Source organism: Equus asinus, unplaced genomic scaffold (assembly GCF_041296235.1).
Source record: "Equus asinus isolate D_3611 breed Donkey unplaced genomic scaffold, EquAss-T2T_v2 contig_307, whole genome shotgun sequence".
Lineage (NCBI taxonomy): Eukaryota > Metazoa > Chordata > Mammalia > Perissodactyla > Equidae > Equus > Equus asinus.
The window spans coordinates 240,735-259,793 of record NW_027224969.1 but is presented as its reverse complement, the minus strand read 5'-3'; the positions used below and the strand labels follow the sequence as shown (position 1 = coordinate 259,793).

General features: G+C 42.8%; 1 pseudogene; it reads left to right on the top strand.

The window, feature by feature from the left end:
* Window positions 1-13,782, top strand: part of LOC139043623 (dehydrogenase/reductase SDR family member 6-like) — a 30,146-nt pseudogene extending 16,364 nt beyond the window's left edge.
* Window positions 13,783-19,059: the final 5,277 nt, after the last annotated feature.

Sequence of the window (19,059 nt, the reverse complement as noted above, 5' to 3'; positions counted from 1 at the left end):
ATTCTTTTGCATATTTCTGTCCAGTTTTCCCAGCACCATTTATTGAAGAGACTTTCCGTTCTCCATTGTATGTTCTTGCCTCCTTTGTCGAAGATTAACTGTCCGTAGATGTGTGGGTTTATTTCTGGGCTTTCAGTGCTGTTCCATTGATCTGTGTGCTTGTTCTTGTACCAGTACCATGTTGTTTTGATTACTACAGCTTTGTAGTATATTTTGAAGTCAGGGATTGTGATGTGTCCAGCTTCATTCTTTTTTCTCAAGATTGTTTTGGCTATTCGGGGCCTTTTGTTGCCCCATGTAAATTTTAGGATTCTTTGTTCTATTTCCACATCATTGGGATTCTGATTGGGATTGCATTGAATCTGTAGGTTGCTTTAGGTAGTATGCAAGTTTTAACTATGTTTATTCTTCCAGTCCATGAGCCTGGAATATCTTTCCATTTCTTTATGTCATCATCAATTTCTTTCATTTAACGTCTTAAAGTTTTCATTGTGTAAGTCTTTCACCTCCTTGGTTAAATTTATTCCTAGATATTTTATTCTTTTTGTTGGGATTGTATATGGGATTGTATTCTTAAGTTCTCTTTCTGTTAGTTTGTTATTAGAGTATAGAAATGCAACTGACTTTTGTAAGCTGACTTTGTACCCTGCAACTTTGCTGTAGTTGTTGCTTGTTTCTAATAGTTTTCCTATGGATTCTTTAGGGTTTTATATATATAAAATCATATCATCTGAAAACAGCAAGAGTTTGACTTCTTCCTTGCCAATTTGGATTCCTTTTCTTTCTTTCTCTTGCCTAATTGCTCTGGCCAAAACCTCCAGGACTACGTGGAATAAGAGTGGTGAGAGTGGGCACCATTGTCTCGTTCCTGTTCTCAGAGGAATGTCTTTCAGTTTTTCCCCATTGAGTATGATGTTGGCTGTGGGTTTGTCATATATGGCCTTTATTATGTTGAGGTACTTTCCTTCACTACCCATTTTATTGAGAGTTTTTATCATAAATGGATGTTGGCTCTAGTTAAATGCTTTCTCTGCATCTCTTGAGATGATCATGTGGTTTTTATTCCTCATTTTGTTAATGTGTATCATATTGATTGATTTGCAGGTGTTGAACCATCCCTGCATCCCTGGAATAAATCCCACTTGATCATGTTGTATTATCCTTTTAATGTGATGCTGTATTTGGTTTACCAATGTTTTGTTGAGGATTCTTCGTCTATGTTCATCAGCAATATTGGCCTGTAATTTTCCTTCTTTGTGTTGTCTTTGTCTGGCTTTGGGATCAGGGTGATATTGGCCTCATAAAATGTGTTAGGAAGTATTTCATCATCTTCAATTTTTTGGAATAGTTTGAGAAGGATAGGTATTAAATCTTCTTTGAGTGTTTGGTAGAATTCTCCAGAGAAGCCATCTGGTCCTGGACTTTTATTTTTTGGAAGACTTTTGATTACTGTTTCAATCTCTTTACTTGTGATTGGTATATTCAGATTCTCTGTTTCTTCTTGGTTCAGTTTGGGAGGTTGTATGAGTCTAAGAATTTATCCATTTCTTCCAGATTGTCCAATTTGTTGGCATATGGTTTTTCATAGTATTCTCTTATAATTCTTTGTATTTCTGTGGTATCCATTGTAATTTCTCCTCTTTCACTTCTAATTTTATTTGAGCCTTCTCTCTTTTTTTTAAATTAGTGAGTCTGGCCAAGGGTTTGTCAATTTTGTTTTTCTTCTCAAAGAACTAGGTCTTAGTTTCATTGATCCTGTCTACTGTTTTTTTGGTTTCAATTCATTTATTTCTGCTCTAATTTTTATTATTTCCCTCCTTTTGCTGACTTTGGGCCTTTTTTGTTCTTCTTTTTCTAATTCTGTTAGGCGTAATTTGATTGCTTATTTGAGATTTTTCTTATTGGTTAAGGTGGGCCTATATTGCCATGAATTTCCCTCTCAGGACCACTTTTGCTGCATTCCATGTGAGTTGGTATCGTGTATTTTCATTTTTATTTGTCTCCAGTTGTTTTTTGATTTCTCCTTTAATTTCTTCAATGATCCATTGGTTGCTCAGTAGGTTGTTGTTTAGTCTCTGCATGTTTATCTCTTTCCCAGCTTTTTTCTTGTAGTTGATTTCTAGTTTTATAGTATTATGGTTGGAAAAGATGCTTGATATGATTTCGATCTTCTTAAATTTATTGAGGCTTGCCTTATTTCCCAACATGTGGTCCTTCTTTGAGAATGTTCCACGTGCACCTGAGAAGAATGTGTATTCTGCTGGCTTTTGGGTGGAGTGTTCTATATATATCTATTAAGTCTGTCTGGTCTGTAATTCATTTAGTTCCACTATTTCCTTGTTGAGCTTCTCTCTGGATGGTCTATCCATTGATGAAAGTGGGGTGTTAACATCACCTGCTATTACTGTGTTGCTGTTAATGTCTCCTTTTAGGTCAGTTAATAGGTGCTTTATGTACTTTGGTGCTCCTGGGTTACATACACATATGTGTTAAATCCTTTTGGTGGAGTGTCCCTTTTGTTGTTATATACTGCCCTTCTTTGTCTCCCATTGCCTTTTTTTTTTTTTTGGGTGAGGAAGATTGGCCCTGAGCTAATGTCCATGCCAGTCTTCCTCTTTTGTATATGGGATGCCACCATATCATGGCTTGATGGGCAATGTGTAGGTCCACGCCCAAGATCTGAACCCATGAACCCTAGGCCTCCAAATCAGAGCACGTGAACTTAACCACTACATTACCAGGCTGGCCCCATCTCATTGTCTTTTTTATCTTGAAGTCTACTTTGTCTGCTGTAAATATGGCAACACCTGCTTTCTTTTGTTTGCCATTGGTTTGGAGTATTGTCTTCCATCCTTTTACTCTAAGCTTGTTTGTCTTTAGAACTGAGACGTGTTTCCTGGAGGCAGCATATTGTTGGGTCTTGTTTTCTAATTCATCCAGCTATTCTATGTCTTTTGATTGGGGAATTTAATCCATTTGCATTTAGAGTGATTACTGATATATGAGGGCTTAATGCTGCCATTTTATCACTTGTTTCCCAGTTGTTCTGTATTTCCCTTTTTCTTATCCCGTGTATTTCAGACGGATGATTCAGTTTGGTGGCTCTCTATGATGGTTTTCTCAGTTTTCTGCTTATTTATCATTTGTGTCTCAGTTGTGATTTTTTTAGTGGTTAACCTGCACTTTGTGTACAAGATCTCATAGATGAGATAGTCCATTTCTGATAGACTCTTATCTCTTTTGACTAAGCAGTTTCCATCCCTTTCCCCTTCGCCTTCTGCATTATTGTTGTCACAACTTGTTCCATTTTGTGTTGTGAGTTTGTGGTTAAAATGATGAGACTATATTTATTCTTGATATTTTCCTTCCCTTCATCTTTAATGTTATGCTAATCTGTTCTGATAAAGAGTTGCAATTTTCTGATTTTGTCTGCCTGTTTATCTCCTTGCTGAAGGCTGTGTAAACCCTTTCTTCTTCTTTTCAGGTATGAAGGCCTTCTTGATCAAATCTTGTAGGGGGCCTTGTGGCAATGAACTCCCTGAGCTTTTGTTTATCTGGGAAAGATTTTATTTCTCCATGATATCTGAAGGATATGTTTGCTGGATAGAGTATTCTTGGCTTAGAGTTTTTGTCTTTCAGAATTTTTAATATATCATTCCAGTCTCTCCTAGCCTGTAAGGTTTCTGCTGAGAAATCCAATTAAAGCCTGGTGGGGTTTCCTTTGTAGGTGATTTTCTTCTGCTTTACTGTCCTTAGTATTTTTTCCGTGCCATTAAGTTTTGCCAGTTTTACTAATCCATGCCTTGGAGAAAGTCTTTTTACATTGATGCAATTAGGAGTTCTCTTAGCTTCTTTTACTTCTAATTCCAGCTCTTTCCCCAGGGTTGGGAAGTTTTCAGCTATTATTTCTTTGAACAAGTTTTGTGCTCCATTCTCCTTCTCTTCTCCCTCTGGAATACCTGTATTTCTGTTCACTAAATTGCTAATTTTATCCTCCGTAATATCAGCTCTGTCATTCAAGGTCTCCAAATTTTTCTTTATCTCATTTATTGTGTTTTCATCTCCAACATTTCTGATCGTTTTTTTCTTTATAGTTTCAATCTCTTTTGTGAAGAATTCTCTCCGTTCATTAATTTTGTTCCTGATTTCATTGAACGGTCTTTCTGAGTTCTCATAACTTATTGAGTATTTTATGATGGCCATTTTGAATTCTCTGTCATTTAGATTGTAGACTTCTGTGCCTTCAGGATTGCTTTCTGAGTATTTGTCTTTTTCCTTCTGGTCAGGAGTATTAATATACTTCATACCATTCAATGGGGTGGATTTGTGCATTTGCATACTGATAGTATCTGGTCATACATTCCACCTGCCACCACTGGAGAGGGGGCAGCACCTGTGTAATCTGAGCCCACCGTGATCCCTGTCAGCCCTGCTTGTCCGAGCCTGGGCCACTTGTTGGGACTGCAGAGGCCCTGTGGGCTCTCCCACCAGACAAGAAAGTGATTATGCAGGAGCTCAGGGCTGCTGCCTGCTCCCACAGTCCCACTGAGTTGCAGTCCACCCCTTGGGGCTGCAGTGGTACTATGGGCATTCAAGGCAGCTGGGAATTTGTTTGCCTGGGTGCACAGCTCCACTGCCATCTGCTCCTAGGTCACACCAGCCATTAGTGCTTTGTGGGCAGGGCCTCCCCACTGGGTCTGAGCCTAGCCATTCCCTGGGACTGCAGTGGCTCTGGGCTCTCCCACCAGACGAGAAAGCGATCGTGCGGGGGCTCAGGGCTGCCATCACCTGTTCCTGTGGTCACGCCGAGGCACGCTCCCACCCTTGGGGCTGCAGCAGTACTATGGGCCTCCAGCTGGGAGAGCAGCTGCATGCGTGTACAGGTCTGCTGGGGGACCAGAAGAGTACTCACCTATCTCCACCACCTCTCCAGGGGTAGTCCATCCCCCTTCAAATGTATAGCTGCGCAGGTCTCTCAGGCATCCTGAGGTGCTGTGTGGGTATCTTCTGCTGATCAATGAATGACCATTTAGTTGTAGTTCGAAGAGGGAGAGACAAAGGGAACAGCTCACTCCACCATGATGCCGATGTCACTCCTAATTTTCTTTTGGAATCTGCCTAAGGTTTCTCCCAGCTGATGATGAAAAACTAAAACCACTTGTCATTTAAGTGCAGCATCTCAACACCTGAGTCTCAGTTGAGTTGTGCCGATAATGATACTATTTTCCTAAATTCAGAAACTCACCCTATTAAGGGAGAAAACCTGATATCAATTTTTAAAAAACAGTGGGGTGAGAGGAAGCATGACACTGGTTACTGGGGACACTAATTTGTGTTCCCTTTCTAGAGGAGACTGTGTTTTTCATTCCTTCACTTGTCGAACCTTCTCTTCATCCTCAGGAGTTGTGAACAGATGTGTCTACAGCACAACCAAGGCAGCCGTGATTGGCCTCACAAAGTCCGTGGCTGCAGACTTCATCCAGCAGGGGATCAGGTGCAACTGTGTGTGTCCAGGTGAGTTAGGCTCCACAGGGCTATGAAATTGTCCTTTGTGACATCCCACTTGCCACTGTGAGAGAGATCTCCATAAGCTTGTTTACTACCTGTTACTGTGGCCTGTCATTGGGACAAGTTCAAAAGGGAAAGAGTCCCATCCTGTTAAGGTAACAGTCTAACAGTCAGTTGGGAGAGAGATCCTAAGTCATCAGGAATAAGCCACTGAGGCAAACAGTTTACATGCTGCTCATGCACGTGGCGGCAATTCTAAACCACTGGGTTAAGAGACATGAGTCACCAGGGCTTACTGTTTTGGAAGCAGACCAGGGATGACTGTGTCGGGGGGAAGATGAAAAGTAGCCCATGCTCACAGGACAGCGGAAGAAAGTAAGAGGAGCCTCCCAGAACACAGGGGCTCTGCCGTGGAAATCACCTGGGTTGGCCCAGGGATAAAAAGGAGGGATTAATACCTTCCTTGATGCTATACAAAGTGAGTCAGCAAACTATGGCCTGCAGGCCAAATCCAGCCCACCGCCTATTTTGTAAATATAGTTTTATTGGAACACATCCACACCCAGTTTGCTTCTTGTATTGGCAATGACTGCTTTCATCCTACAACAGCAGAGTTGAAAACAAATGGTTCTTAACACCAAGAATATTTACTGTTTGGCTCTTCACCCAAATGTGCTGACCGCTCATAAAAGAAAGGAGAAAAGCAGAACTTATTAGTAGCAAGGACATTCAATGTGTCCAAACTAAAGCATTCAATAACCTATTTCTTAGGAATGACTTCTCATTTTCTTAATATCTGTAGGTGTGTCTATTAATTAGATATGCCCTTTCACCTGGTTCCACTGACCAAAATGAATATAGGCTACCTAAGAAGAATTACTAACTTCCTCTCTGGAAAGAAATGAAATGAACATCCAGGATCCAGGTTTTTCTCAGTAGTTCACAGCTGGTGTGGGGATTGAGGAGGGGAAGCATTGCAGTTCCCTGTGGGACCTTTCACGACCTGGAGGGTATGCTAGGATCTGGGGGGGAGTTGACGGGGAATAGGCTGGACAGCCCCACAGGAGATTCTGATGTAATCCAGCCTGGTCTCCCCTCAGGTTGAAAACCACTGATTTATTAAAGAGGGAAGACGACTATATACCTTTTGTTGACACAGAATAACCAATAACCATTTTATAGATAAGAAAGATAAGGTGCGTTTTACTTGAATCAGGCAGTCTCTACAAAGGAAGAAAGCGTTCCAGAGAGGCATGGTTTTCAGTACAGTTTTATACCTTTTTAGAACACAGAACATCCATAAAACACACCCAGGATACATATTCATCAAAGTTTCAGAGAGATACTCAGTTGCAAATTAGCAAGCAGGTCAACATGACCCTGATGTCAGGAAGGGGAACTTATCTTTAAAGAGTTCTGATACTGGTGGGCACAGGAGGGGAAGTGTGCATCCTTATCTTCAAAGAGTGCCTTCTTTTACTTTGAGATAATGCATAATGCCCTCTTTAATGGTTAAGGCAGATGTTTGATAGGCTATAAGTCAGGTGTCTTTAGTTCAAGCCAAATCAGTTTTAAACCAAAATAGCTACCCCATATACCTCAATATGTGAAAATTTCTTGTCACTTTCAAGCTACAGCATTCCCCTTATGGAGGTGTTGTGTATAATTTTTCTTGGACTAAAAAGGTAAACATCGGTAGCACTAAGAAACAGGAGGATACAGAAGAGACAGTTTCACTTGGTTTTAACATACAAACTGGTGATACCTGAGCCTAGCTGTTCTTGGTACCATTTACCCGGTGGAATAAATGGCAAAATGATTTGGAAAATGTGATTGTTTTAGCAGCTAGCCTTTTCAGAAGATTGGAAAATATGTTATCAAATTCTCTGGGACAAGGAACTAGCTGTGACTCACTGAGCCAGTCCCAGAAGGAAACATGATGGGGAATGAGTGTGTGTGGGATGGTGCTGATGGCTGTAGAGTCACAGCTGGTCAGCACGACTTGGGTAGACAGTAGCATGGTGTGTCAGCCTGTGCCATGGACACAGCAGAGTCAGGTGACAGTGGAATGAAGCAGAAGGCATAGGCTTGATCCACAGCTCTCATTTAATGGCCATTCATACTGGCCACATGTAAGATGTGACGCTCATTTTCCTCAGTGGGAGGAAGCTGTAGAAGCTGTAAGGATTTTGAGGAGAGTGTTAGAGAAGCTCAAGGCATCTTGAGCACACTGCTGGTGAAATTTTGGACTTTAAGGAGGCTGTTGATGAGAGAAGTAAGCAAAATGTTGTCTGAGGGGCTGGCCCCGTGGCCGAGTGGTTAAGTTCGCGAGCTCCGCTGCAGGCGGCCCAGTGTTTCGTTGGTTCGAATCCTGGGCACGGACATGGCACTGCTCATCAGACCACGCTGAGGCAGCGTCCCACATACCACAACTAGAAGGACCCACAACGAAGAATATACAACTATGTACCGGGGGGCTTTGGGGAGAAAAAGGAAAAAAATAAAATCTTTAAAAAAAAAAAATGTTGTCTGAAACTGGATACAAGGGGGTCTTTGTTATGTGGTTTCAGAAATTTTATCAGCACTATTGGCTGCAGTGACATGGAAGGTATAAAATGTTTCTAATGAACCAGGCAATGTAGCGAAGGCAATTTCCTCCCAGAGTGGGGAGAGTGCCGCCCCTCCGAGTAAAATGTGAGAGGAGAAAGAAGCTAAAGAAAGGGTTCTTAGACAGAAAAGTGTCAGAAAGTGCAAATTTTGAAGCTTCCCAGCCTCTCCAGAGAAATGGCAAATGGTCATAAAATTAAGGAATTATTTCTGAGCAGACCTCAAATCTGCAGTGCTGTGAGGAGCCCGCTCTAAAGATGGACCTGAAGGATGACTGCAGATCATTTTCCGTGACCGTAGGAAGACCGTGTGGCCTCCTGGAGTACTGTCAGTCAGAAAGAGGCTTCCTGAGAATTTACAGGTTACATACGTTAACAAAAAAAGTCTGGGGAACTTGCTCTGTAGGAAGGTGAACTAAGTGGGGTTGTAAAAATTTTAGTGTCATTCTTATTTTTCTTTTTTTAAGTAAAATATTGTAAATTATATTTTTCAATGAAAAACATGAAACAATGTTAAAATAGGAATTTGAAGCCAATGAAAACTGGCAAGATAATGAGGAAAATTTAGAACCAAGGACTGTGACAAGCATGGAGCTGTCCCTGAGGATTCAGAGTGAACGTGACAGCAAAGAATGGTTTTGAGATCATTGAGACAATGTGGGTCCTTGTACTGGTAAAGAATTGTGTGATATTACCTAGCCCTCAGGGTTGTTGTGAGGATTACTGAGATAATACCTGTAAAACTGCATACAGTCCATAAAGTATCATGTCAGTGTAATGCGACTAAAATGCTGGTGTTTCACTCAGAGTCCCTGCCTAGTGTCATAGTGAATTGTAGTCTGTGCTTTTAAAAATCATGGAAATGCTGTTAAAGAAGTTATAAGCCTATGAAATAAAAGGGCAGGCAGAAGAGGTGAAATTGCTGTTCCAAGTTATGGACAGGATTTCTCTGGTACCTGTATCCTACGGAAAGGAAGTTTAAAGTTGAGTTGCCAATTTCTTTTTCAGTCTAAGTAAGTAACCAAGCTGAATGTCACCCTTTGATTTAGGAACCGTTGATACCCCATCTCTGCAAGAAAGAATACAAGCCAGACCAAACCCTGAAGAGGTATGTCTCCTATTTTAAATGTGTTTAAATCTTTTAGTTAAAAAAAATGCCCTCTTCCTTACGCAGAGTAGACAAATGCATAGAGACAGAAAGTAGAAGGGTAGTAGCCGGGCCTGGGGGAGGGGCCTGGGGAGTTAGTGTTTAGTAGGCATAGAGTTTCAGCTTTGCAAGATGAAGAGACTTCTGGAGATTGGTTGCACAACAGTGTGAATGCACTTCATGCTACTGAACTGTACACTTAAAAATGGTTAAGATGATAAATTTTATATTATGTATATTTCACCACATTTTCAGAAAAATTTAAAAACCCTCTACTTTAAGATTAACTTCCTGATCTGTCACAGTGTCTGTAGGTTTTAGTATAACACAAATAGTTTGAGCAGCGTAGGAGTCACCATAGTCCTGCGTGGCCCACAGTTAATAATATTAATGATACTCTCATGTATCATGCGTGAATAATCGAGGCAGCAGGCCAGTGGCCTCTGTAGATCTCTCTTGCTTTGCCTCCTGAAGGAGCTGCCAGTGAGTTCATACTTTAGCTCACACCACTGATGTCTGGTGTGGTGTCTGGTCACAGGCACGGAGCGACTTCCTGAAGAGACAGAGGACGGGAAGATTTGCAACCGCAGAAGAAATAGCCCTGCTCTGCGTGTACCTGGCTTCTGATGAAGTAAGCGCTATTCTTCCCAGGGAGGTCATTATTCTCAATCACATTGGCCCGCTATTTTTGCTCATCAAGTAATGTCATTTTACAGAGTTACAGCATATGATCGTTAAGTTGCTGCATTTACGAGGTAGGGATAAGTTCTGATTTAATTTGCTCAAAGAAAGACCACTTTGATCTGAGCCACTAACTCTTCCTCATTCAAGTTTATATGTCACCAAATCTTGTAGCAAATAAAATGGAGGATGGAAAAAAATTAAATCACTCAATTTTATGAGAAACAGTTACTTTCAAAAATTACAGTTGGGGAAGCCTTGATTAAGTGTAAATCAAACGAACCTCCAAAATCATGAGAGCTTCAGGTGAAATGGGGAGAGAGTTAACCAGATATAATTGTGTCCAGGAGACACAGAATTGGCATCTGGTGTTCTTAGTTTTACTGGAAACTTATTTAGAAGAATCCCACTGACTCTTTTCCTATGAATTTTTACTGTTTGTCATCATATATGGAAATTCCTAATTCTGTCTCTTTCCACTTTGCATCTATTTAGTAACCAGTTTCTTCCTTTTTTTTTTTTTTGAGGAAGATTAGCCCTGAGCTAACTACTGCCAGTCCTTCTGTTTTTTGCTGAGGAAGCCTGGCCCTGAGCTAACATCCGTGCCCATCTTCCTCTACTTTATATATGTGGGACACCTGCCACAGCATGGCATGCCAAGCGGTACCATGTCCACACCCAGGATTCAAACCAGCGAATCCCGGGCCACTGAGAAGCGGAATGTGCGAACTTAACCACTGCGCCACTGGGCCAGCCCCCCAGTTTCTTCCTTAATGGCTATTGTATATTTTTAAATGGCTTACAACTGTGAAGGCAGAAACTACATTTATAAGGAATAGAGCACAAGAATATCCCCCTATGTTATGTCTTGAAATGTTACATGCCCTGGAAACTAACGTGTGAGCAGAAAGAAGGAAAAGGGAGCAGGCAGGAGAGAGGTGTGTCACTGGCCACTTAGCTCCTCTTTACAGTGATTTGGTGCACATGAGGTGGTTGATGAATGTGGCAGATAGAAGGGTTGAAATGTTTTAGTGACAGAGCAGTTACTACTTGTCAGAACTATTACAACAGCTGTTAATTAATAGCTGGGGAAATTGCTAGGCATTTGATTAATGGAGCATACATTGGCTTTTGTGATTTCTCTGAATCTATATCTTCAGAAGAGCTCACTTGATTTTGAGGTACTGCTGATAAGCTAAATTGTCCTTGTTTAGCCAGAACTTAAGTTACCAAATATTTAGAAATGTTCTGGCTTGAAATGTGCAACAAAAGGACCATTGGCCTTTTAGAGGAGACCAGAGGAGTCCATATATAAAACAGAGAACTTGCCTTTTTAAAAAAACTTGAGGGAATTGGGGTTGTTTCTTGATAAACTGATTTATCTGCTTTATATGATCCGTTTTCATATATTGAACTTGGGGCCAGCCTGGTGGCGCAGCAGTTAAGTTTGCAGTCTGCACTTTGGTGGCTAGGGGTTCACTGGTTTGGATCCCAGGTGTGGACCTATGCACCGCTTGTCAAGCCATGCTATGGCAGGCATCCCATATATAAAGTAGAAGAAGATGGGCATGGATGTTAGCTCAGGGCCAGTCTTCCTCAGCAAAAAAAAAAAAAAAAAGAGGACGATTGGCAGTAGATCTTAGCACAGGGCTACTCTTCCTAAAAAAAAAAAATTTCTGTTCTTCTATTATGATGTCTTTCCTTCTTGCCTCTTCCATTGTCTCAGGCTTTAGATGAGTTTAAAACTAAGAACACAAATTAGAGTCTTTATTATCCATGTTTAAGTTAAAAGACTGTTAAACCTCTACCACAAGGATCACTTCACCTTGAATTATTTAGAAAATGAAAAATTCTGTGGGGAAAAAACAGTAATATTTTTAACTCCTTTAGTTTTACACAGATTTAGATGTCTGAAGTTAGTATAGAATATTTTTTTGTAGTTCAATAGATAATTATTAGTATTCACATAAATTTTAAAAACACATTTAGCATGCTCCAGTTCGTGGAATTACCTGTGTATGTTGACCAACTAAATATACACCATCTTTTAAAACAATTCTATTTGTAAATTGACACCACCACTTTATGACTGACACACTTGATTATGTTCAAAAGTTTATTAGTGGCATAAAACTCAGCTAGTTTAGAATAGTTCTGAGTCTCAAAATTAAAGTGTACTATTTTAGCCTCGACTTTATCCTAATTTGGAGAATGGGTATATATCACCAAACTGCTTAATTTTCTGATTCTGAGACCAAATACCTAATAGCCCCTGCGTAGAATGTGATACATGCTCAAACACCAGCTAGAGGCCACTTAGCTCTGGATCACAAGAACACTCAGAAGTTTTAAATCACCCGAAACTTAATTCTAATTTTCCTAAATTCTGTTTGTTAAGTGAAGTTTCCTGTTACCAGGAGAGTAAATTGTTTAGTTATCTCAGTCATACAAAAATTGAAGAAACACAACCTGTGTTAAACCTGGCTAATTGTTGGGTCTCCTTGTGTTTATCACTACAGTCTGCCTACATCACAGGTAATCCTGTCATCATTGATGGAGGCTGGAGCTTGTGATTCAGGATCTCCTTGCTGGGAAGGCAGGCCCTTCCTATACACTGTAAACCCGGCTATGAAGAAAACTCACTCATCATCTCTTTCGTATTAATGGAATATTAATGAAAACAAGCCCTTTTTAAGGATGTCATTGTTCACAAGAATTTGATTCTTTAAATATATTAATCTCTTTTGAAATCATTGTAGCTTAATAACATCACAGCAAAAGAATAGTTTTTAAAATAAGCCTCAATTTGTAAGCATATAAAATTAAAATATGAAGGAAAAAAGTAAGTTTTTTAAAAGAAAAGTGTATTCATTTCTATTTCCCAATATTCAGATGTTTTTGTTCAGGTCTGCATTGGTCTGTATGTGGATACTAATTTAAAATTTTTACACCGTTATAAATGAACAGCAAAGGTAGGAAGGAGTTTGGCTTCACTAACTTATGTTAAAAGAACTATAGACTATTCAGAACTATATGTTGGTCTGTTATATAAAATAAAAATAATCATCAGGTGTTTATACTTAATGGATGTTATCACTTGTAATTAAGTACTATTTTCTTAGTCTAACTAAAAGATCTTTATTAAAATAAACAATGACATTTGACATGAGCCTAAGAAACATAATAGTTAACTAACGCAGTGATGCAGTCTTGGCGAGCCGAGGAGTCAAAAGAAAGATTTCTTGGACTCTCGAGGTCTGGCAGTAGTGCTCTTTTATTAAGAGAATAGCATGGAGTAGCATGGGGACAGGACCCATGGACAGTGAAGAGCTGCAGGCATGGGGACAGGACCCAGGGGCGGTGAAGAGCTGCAGCATGGGGACAGGACCCAGGGGAGGTGAAGGGCTGCAATGGGTTGACGGTAGGGCTAAATTTATAAGGCATAGGTATGTGAGTTATTTCTTTACAAGACAAAGGAAAGATCATGAAAAAAATGTTAAAATGGTGTCTTTGCAGGTGGCTCTGGTTATTGGGTGGTCCTAGAACTTTGGGTAAGAATCAGATCAATGAGGTCAGGATGTCCTGTGCTTCCCGGAGGATGATGTAGATGGGTATGTAGGCCAGGACGCCTTGGGCTTCTCTCCAGCGGGCAGCCTTGATCTGCATCAGCAGTATCATCAGTTTGAGGGATATTTTTTAGATTAAGTATAGATTTCTTCACCAAATTCCAGGATAACAGACAGGAGGATATAAAACTTAGAAATAGTCTCTGGATAAATAAATATAAATGAATCATATAACAGGAAACAAAACTAAAGAAAATAAAAGTTCCAAGAAAAAGTTCAAGTAAATTCATGTATGAGAGAGTACTAGGAAGTTTTTTCTTGTTCTTTTAGTTTTAGCGTTTTGTGTTTGTTTTTTATTTGTAGCTACCTCAAAAGACCAAATGGTATGATGCACATATAGATAATAAATGAGCAGTCTTTTCTCTTAGAATGTTAATTAATATTAACAAGGAAATTTTTAATGGACAATGAAAGGATAACATTTTGTTATAATAATTGCAGTGGATTCTAACATTAACACATGACCCTCAGGGTCAGTTCTCTCAGAGCTAACTGTGAACTATAAAACAGTGTCAACAATAAAAGTAAACTGGAGCCCAAAAGTTCATGTTCTCTAAAGTAAGGTTAATTAATCAGGTTGATGGATCAATGAGGAGCATATGACTGAAAGAAAAGGAAAAATACATTTCACTCCTGTGGTAAGAGGAAGCTGGATGTCACCAGAAGCCTTTCAAGCTTTAGGGAGGAAGAGTCAGTGTAGGAAAATAACCATTGTAGACGGCCTGAGCCAGGTCATGGGACGGGACTTGGGTTCCTCCATCCTGTCCACAAAGGAGCACCTGAGAGACGAGGAGGAGCGGCTCCTGTCTGCTGGGGACGGTCCTGGACACTGTCTGTCTCGCCTGAACAGCGGTGATTAAAACTGGCAGTTGCTTAAAGGAGTAAAAAACAGGTAAGAAATTCTTTATTTCTGAAGGACATGGAAATGCCCCGGAAGGGGCGCGCGCCCAGGCTCACACTCGGGTGGCGGGGTCGATCAGGGAAGGCAGACCCGAAGCAGAAGGGAGGGGAGGGGAGGGGAGGGACGCGGGCTGCCGCCGGCACCGCAGCATCCACGCGGGCCAGCGGGAGGCTCGAGCCAACACGCGGCCGAGGGGACGAGCCGCCCGCCACGCCGCTCGCTGCAAGGGTCCTGTTCTCGCGGCGCCTCGGAGAAGACGCGCCGCGGTGCGCCCGGAGCGCGCGACGGCCCGGCCCGGGAACCGGGCTCCCCGCCGCGGGCTGCCGGCCCGCCCTCCCCGCGCGGCCTCGCCCGACCCTTCCCGCCGGCTCCCCGCCCGCACAGCGCCTAAGGCCGCCAGCGCCGCGCCGCCGAGCCCCGGACCCGTGGAGGCCGCGGGCCCGCCCGGGTCTCCCGCGCCGAGAGGGCGGGGCGCCGCCTGGGGCGATGCGTGCGGGCGCCCGCCCGGCCGTCCCTGGGCCGCGGCGCAGCCGGGTCCCCCGCGGGCCCGCCCGTCCCTGAGCCGCGGCGCAGCCGGGCCCCCCGCGGGCCGCGAGCTGGGCCCCCGAGACGCCAGGGTAAGCGGAACCGGCGGGGCCTCAGGGCTTGCGGGCCGGGGGCGCGGAGGCGGGCGCGGCCCTGGGGTGCGTGGCTGTGTGCGCGCTCACTTGTTAGTTGTTGCTGCCGTGGGTTTCTCTCGTTTATTTTAGTTCTTAAAACAACCGGAGGGTGTGGCTCCTGTGGGCCGAGGTGCCGCTGCGCCCAGACGCCGCCGCTGGAGCCGGCACCACTGTCGAGTTGGGGGCGGCCGTGCTGCCCGGGCCTCCCGCGGGGGCGTCAGCGGCCCTGCAGCCGGCGGTGCGGGCTCTGCCGCCGGGGCTGCGTGCGCGCTGCGGGGCGCGGAGAGATGCTCCTCTGCCTTCCGGCTCTTCTGGCCGCTCTATGATCAGATCGCCACGAGAGACTCTAACGGGAGAAGGAAAGCCTAATAGCGTGTGTACACGAGAGAAACCCAGGAAAACAAGTAACTTGCCAAAATGGCCGAGGCCCTCGCCTTAAATGCCATCCTCAGCTGAAGACAAAAGATGTTGGGGGTGGGGAGAGCCAGGGGCTTCAGAGGGTAGGAAGGCAGTTCACAGGTAGGAGAAAAGGAGCAAACATTTGGAAAACAAGTGTTTGGCCACGCAGAAACAGAAGACAGAGGGGAGCCCAGCAAACAGGCTTTTCTAGGCTCCTCCCGCTCTACTGCCTCGTTCTTGTCACACCAAGGTGACATAGCTCGCTTCCTGAGACAGGTTTTTGTATCACTTTTAGGCGCTTAAAGTGAAGGTAACAAGAAAAACCTCTGAGTCTTTTTTTTCTTACAAATAATCCTAAAATAATGTTCATGTTGAAAGAACACATTTTGGGGTCACACATTTTGTTCCGCTTCAGTACACTCTGATGCTTGCACAACAAAATTGCCCGAGAACGCATTTCTCAGAACTATCAACATGTCAAGTGACTGTACTTCCCAGGCAGCAGCCTGTTATCTCACCCTAGAAGCTGGTGTACTTGTTGCCCTAGAAGATTAACAGCAGGAAGCCACATTTCCTTTAGCCTCCGGTCAAGAAATGGATAACATGAGTGGATAGAGAGAGGCAGATACCCTACTGAGACAAGTCAACCTCTGTTTCCACTGAAAGACTAAAAGCCCTTTTCAACCCCACTCCATCTCTCTAATGGGGCCTCCGCCTGAAGTTATTGCTGCTACAAAGTGCTCTCGTGAAATTCTAGTTTACTGTTTCTCTCCAAGTCAAGAATGTAACGTTTCAATTCAGCAAGTACCCGTGTGTCTTCTCTGGGCCACGCAGGCATGGGGACAGGAGATACAAATATGAATTAAATAAAGTTTCTGCCATTCAGTAACTCAAAATCCAATGGATCAGAATATACCTAACAAAAAATTAGGTAGTGGATTCATGGTATGCTAATGATGTGAGCAAAGTGACTGAATCGCATAATATATTTTCCAGCATATTTTGCCTGTATTTTTATTTTTTAATTTTTTCCTTTTTTTAGGATTTCCCTAGAAGGCATTGTAGAATAAGTGGGAAAAGGTCGATGATGTAGGTCTGAGCCCTGGGGCCTACACCAAAAGTTGCTATCCTGGATGTGGAAGTTTGGCCCTCACATCCATTCCTGCTTGCTTCTTGTATGCCTCTTTGTACAGGCGAAACTGGAAAGCTAAAGTATTTCCTAGACTCCCTCGCAGGTAGAGTTCTGGATGTAAAATTAGCGTCTGGCAAGTAGATGACTTGCCTGAGATTTCGAAGGCAGGGATGAGGCAGAGGCATCTCCCTGCTATTTTTGGCGAATTTCTGTTGACAAGGACGGTGCAGGAGATGCGAGTGTCCAGTCTCCAGAACTGTGGGTGTTGGGAGGGCCTTACAGCAGCAGGGACAGCCAGGTCAGCGTTGTCGTGTTGAAGCACCAGCTCTCTGGCTGTCCGGAGGTGGTTGAGGGAGGTGGGAAACATCTTCTGTGTTCTCTGTCCAGGCAGCTTCCAGATCCCAGCCTCTCTGGGTCTCAGCTACAGTGTTGTTCTTGAACGCTGTAGTCCCTGTGGGGTCTCCTGATTGAGGCAAAAATAGTACATTCCCCAGTGGTTCAGTTACTAGTGTTCTAGAAGTCCTTCCTGGAGGCCCAGCGTAGACCCTGCTCTCTAGCCCTTTCAACAGTTCACTCAATTCCCTGTAGAATCTCTTTCTGCTTAAAATACCTGGAGTGGTTTCTATTTTCTGCGCTGACTCATTAATATGTTTGCTCTGTAGCCTCCAAGAGTCATCTAAACCTAATCTCTTCAGTTTCTTTTGATGGGAAGTGAAGACATGAGATGAGGCCCAGGGGTCTGCAGTGATCTGATGCCTTCAGCTGGGCTGTGCCCTCACCGGGTGCTGCAGACCCCACATTGAGTTTATCCCTGAAGGTATTTGAGTTTGTTACGCATAGACTAGATTATCTCTGACATCTCTTGCTGTACAAATATAATGTAAACGCCTTCTTCATTTAAAACATTTACAGAATGTATTCTGTAACAAGAAATTGTTGAGTATCTGGTTCATGCCCAACTGTTTCCTAGTCCTATTGATAATTGATAGGCTGCTCACAGACCCCAATGATAGAACAGATGTTTCCTCTAGGGGAAAGGATTTACATCTTTTGCACACAAAGCCTAGGAACACAGTATGTGGGGAATGGAGCTGCCTGTATATACACTTGTGTGAGGCGGTGGTGTTCTCAGTGTTTTTAGAGTCATGTATCCTGCATGTTAAAGAAAGCACAATTATGATAAGTTCTAAAGAGTTTTTAACAGCTTTCTAAAGTTATTAAAGATATCTTGTTGATATCATAAAAGCTCTTTGCCTTTTTCGAAATCCATTCCTTTATTTTTCTGTGCTTTACATGAAGGACTGAAAGGTTTGAATTTACCAGTGTCCCTTCAGCACATGTATGCTTTCTTCTCAGGGAAAATCCTATAAAAGGAGGAGAAAGCATTGAGGGGACTATTTTGGGACTGCATGATGTACTTAGTACTTTTTTAAGATTTTCTGTGACATAGGCATTTTCACCATTTTACTGATGAAGAAACTTATCTGTACTGGTTAAGTAACTTGCCCCAAATGGCCCAACTAGGAGGCAGTGACACAGGATTTACAGTAAGGATTAATCCCATTGTCCTCTAACCACTCCGCATCTTGCCGTTTATGGTGTAGTTGATGCAGATATACACAGAGTTCCCTACAGACACATTCTCTTTCACCTCTCATCCTTTAATCCTGTGGTTTCTCTGCCTGTACTGGTCTTTATTTTCTTCACAAGAGTGGGTCCTCTTTCAAGGCTTGACCCCAGCCAAGTAGGCAATACCTCCTTTCTCCGTTTAACTATGTGACTGTACTTCTCACATCACAATTAAATTACCTTGAGGTAACACTAGCTGCTATAACAGATAAACTCAAGATCTCAGTAACAACACAGAGGCAGCTTATTTCTCCCTCATGGAAAGTTCAATCAGGTGTTCAGCTAGTGGCCTTCTACTCAGTGATTCAGGAACCCACACTCTTTTTATATTATGGCTGTGCCATCCCCTAAGACCGTCGAGTCCTTAGTTTCCAGGCAATGGACAGGAAAAGAGAGGGTATGTGGAAGACTGCATGAGAGGTTTCTTACAAGTGAAGAGTAGAAGTAGCAGACATTGTTCATGCCCACGTCCTGTGGCCAGAGCTCAGTAACATGCCACACTGACTTGCAAGAGAGGCTAGGAAATGTCAAATACCTGTGTGCGCAGGCAGCAGGGGAAACTGGTTTGATGAACACATATCAGTCTCTGTGCCTCCCTTAAAGAATAGAGACTGCATCTCAGTCATCTTGGTATCTTATCCAGTGAAAGTCTGATGAACGTCACTGATTTTGAAGTGATGGGGTTGCTGTCTTATGTGCCCCAAATTGAAACTTACTACATTCTATTATGGTTGCTTAAGGAATGATCTGTCATTCTCTGATTAGGTTTTA